The sequence below is a fragment of the Etheostoma spectabile genome, chromosome 15 (assembly GCF_008692095.1).
Source record: "Etheostoma spectabile isolate EspeVRDwgs_2016 chromosome 15, UIUC_Espe_1.0, whole genome shotgun sequence".
Lineage (NCBI taxonomy): Eukaryota > Metazoa > Chordata > Actinopteri > Perciformes > Percidae > Etheostoma > Etheostoma spectabile.
Genome location: NC_045747.1, coordinates 17769073 through 17772558, shown reverse-complemented (window position 1 = coordinate 17772558; position 3486 = coordinate 17769073). Strand labels below are relative to the sequence as shown.

At 42.7% G+C, this 3486-nt stretch overlaps 2 long non-coding RNA genes across 2 annotated transcripts in view; one reads left to right on the top strand and one right to left on the bottom strand.

The window, feature by feature from the left end:
- Positions 1 to 821, bottom strand: part of LOC116702716 (uncharacterized) — a 19252-nt gene extending 18431 nt beyond the window's left edge. The window contains exon 1 of the long non-coding RNA XR_004335241.1: positions 811 to 821. This is a non-coding gene — a long non-coding RNA (uncharacterized LOC116702716). The remainder of the gene's footprint in view (positions 1 to 810) is intronic.
- Positions 1 to 3486, top strand: part of LOC116702715 (uncharacterized) — a 12221-nt gene that overhangs the window by 600 nt on the left and 8135 nt on the right. The gene's annotated exons all lie outside the window — the stretch shown is intronic.

The window sequence follows — 3486 nt, the reverse complement described above, 5'->3', positions numbered from 1 at the left end:
CTCAGATCAATCTCCCGCTCCATTGTCCCCTCACCCGCAAACAAGACCCCAAGGTACTTAAACTCCTTCACTTTGGGGTAGGGACTCATTCCCTACCTGAAGAAGGCACTCCATCGGTTCCCTGCTGAGAACCAGATTTAGAGGTGCTGATCCTCATCCCAGCCGCTTCACACTCGGCTGCAAACCAATCTAAACCAATCAGTGAGTGCTGATGAACAGGGCGGCCGTGGGGCTTAGGCAGTATAGGCAAATGCTAAGTGCGCAAACCACCAGGGGTGAGCCCGGCCTATGTGCTGTACCTGTAACGTAGGGGACCAGACGTCCCTGGTCGGGACATGTCCCTTATTTTGAGCTACCTGTCCCCGGCTGGATCTGTCCCGAAATGTCCCCGGGTTGTTCACTGAAAAAAGCCCGAAATGGGAAGACTAAAGAATAGTACGTAGCCGATAAGCGCACACCCAACACACGCAGGCTCCAGACCGACAGAGCCAGCGGTGCTAAGAGATGTTTTAGAAGCCGTCGTTTACGATGACTAAAAAAGAACTGATTCTTTTACATGAGTCTGGTGCGTTTGAGCGAAACGCAATTCGCGGACTTTTATAGTTTTTTTTAAAAAAGGATCTTACTCTTAACAGAAAGTTCGACTCATCCTTAGAAAATCCCGTTCATAATGTGTCAGGGACACGTAGAACATATCTGAGTCTGTAAGCAGCCTCCAAACACGAACTTTATGAACGTAAATTAACAAGCTGGAACAATTATCCCTATAACGTCGTCTGCAGCGGTTGGACAATTATCCTATTGAACTACATTGCAGCGATCGTTTTAAACTGCATCAATGTCAAGGAGAATATGGCTCAGTAGTTGTATTGTATATGACTTTCTCAAGAGCTGTTGCAGAAAACAAGCCCTTGAGCAGCAGTAAAGCAAAAAAGCTGTTCAGATTTGACTAGGTGGCCATAGTTCAGTAAACATGCCAACATTACGAAATATTGAGACTTTTCTATCTGACATATTACAGAATTTCTATCCTTGAAATATTCAGGACTATAAGGACATTTTATCTTGAAATATTAGGACGTCTATGTTCTTGAAAATATTAGGACTATAAGGACCTTTTCTATCTTGAAATATAAGACTTTCTATTTGAAATATTAGTACCTATAAGGACTTTCTATCTTGAAAGAGTAGGACCATTCGGACTTTATATTTTGAACAGATTAAGACTTATCTATCTTTAAATATTAGGCACTTTTTATCTTGAAGTATAAGGATGGATTTGGTATCTGAAATATAAATGAATTCTAGCTTGAAATGCTAGGAATGTTTTATCTTGGAAATATTAGACTATTTTTTATTTTTTTTTTTTCTTGTAAATATTTGGGTCCTGTTTTCTGAATTGAAATATTAGGATTTCTATCTTGAGGTGGAGTGGAAAGCAGTGGAGTAGGAACTAGCGCAGGGGTGGTCTAGGCTGATACCTTTGGGAGGGGGCTCAGCCCCTAAGAGAAACAGTTAGGTCTAAGTGTCCCGTTTTAAGTTTTAAAAAATAAAAAATTACGAGGTTTGGGGTAAATACGGCGTCCTGAGCTGAAAATGTCCCGGATTTGCGTTCTAGAATCTGGTCACCGTACGCTATAAACGTCACCTTCATAAATAAAAGCAAGCCCGACTTCTTTTACCGCATCAAAAATCTCTAATGTCAAAGAGTCTCTAAAAACTGGCTGGGGCCCAGGGGAGGAAAAAAAAGAATAAGAGAGGAGGAAAAAAACGTGACAAAGACAAGAGGTAATCGTTACAGTAAAGTTGGAGATGAGAATGATAGTATTTTGCGGTTGCAGAACAATGATCTAGATAATAGCATTAGCCGTAGAATGACATGTGGCTCATCACTACAATAGCAGGCGCCTATCGGTTAGTTTTAACATCAGTTAAACTGTACAGTGATGCAAAGGGGGCGCACCTAAAATCTTGCCTAGGGCAAACACTGGTAGGGCGGGCCGGGTGCTGAAAGGTCAAAGGGTCCGATGATACAATCAGGACCAAAAATCCGCAAAAAAGCAACGATGAGATTCCAAGCCCAACCAAACTGGCAACCCCTATCCACCCGACTACGCCTCGATATCCTGTCCAATAAATACTAAAAACAGGATTGGTGACAAAGCAAGCAGGCCATGGCGGCGGCAACCCTCTATCTGAACAAAGTTGACGTACTGCAGGAAACCTCGGACACAGCTCTCGCTTTGGTAGGTACCAGAGATTGGATGGCCCTGAAAAGGGACCCCCTGACCCCATACTACCGCTCAGCACCTCCCACAGTATCTCTGAGGTGCATTCTGTCTTACAGCCACATTTCTTGTGTTTTAACACAGTTCCCTCCACCCCTTGAGGGTAAGGTGATTTTTTCCCCCCTCATGCTCAAGACAGTGCCTTGATAAGACACACAGCAGCCAATTCAACTGAAACATACCAGTTAGGCAGTAGCCTAACAGTACAGCTATGCAAAACAGACCTGCACAGACACAAAATTCATTAGACGGGCACGCCAGTTTTTTAAAAAAAATTTGGAGGAGGGGGGTATTGTGGTATTGAAAAACACGAAGTCAGGGACAACTAGCCTTGCCAATACGTAGAAACCGGGCTATACAGAAAATCAAAAGAGGAGAGTTAGGTCTCTTGAATTGACAAAAGGCATCACCTAGAGACAGCCTAAATCCATGGGTATAAATACGCACAATTGTCTCCTAAGGAACTTTGAATTTATACACGTCTGAACCTTTTGGTATTTTTGGATAAACTACTATTGCACACACACAACCATAGGCATGGGGCTTATGCAGCTTTATTAACAAGTATGGGAAATTTTGTTAGGCCTTAAAAAATGGGAACAACCATTGAAATACCAAAAATAAAAAACAGGAGAATAATGTGGCCATGGCAACAGGAAGGCATTGCTTATTAACATTAACATTGTTAACCAATTTTGGGTGCTGTTTTTTGAGGGATGGTTTATTTTAATGTCTCTCAGCTCAGTATCTAACATGGGGATTTATAAGGAGCAAGGCATACAATAAAAGCCTCAAACGTTAAAGTACGTTGCAGGCCGACGCTTTGCTGAAGAGGGAAATTGTCTCCCAAAAGGATCTGGTTCCATCTACCTCATCCAGTATACAGCAGAAGAGGCGTGCTCGGGAACTTCGTGCATGGGAGCAGAATGCAGCGTCTGCATGGATGGAGTGTCCAGCCAGCTTCTGCTACAAAAACCATACAATTTGATGGTTTGCTGGTTCTCACTGTCTAAAACGCTGGTTCTGCCGCCTCTGCATTGTTTTTTATTTGCCATCGCGTTTATGTATTGGTTGTGTTGGTGTATTTGAAAAAGGGTTGTCGAATGCTGGCATGTGGTGTCAAATTAAGAAGCTGTTTGCTTAATTTGCTTGTGTTTTGTTATATTTGCATGTGTGTGTCGTGTGTCGGTGTGTGGAG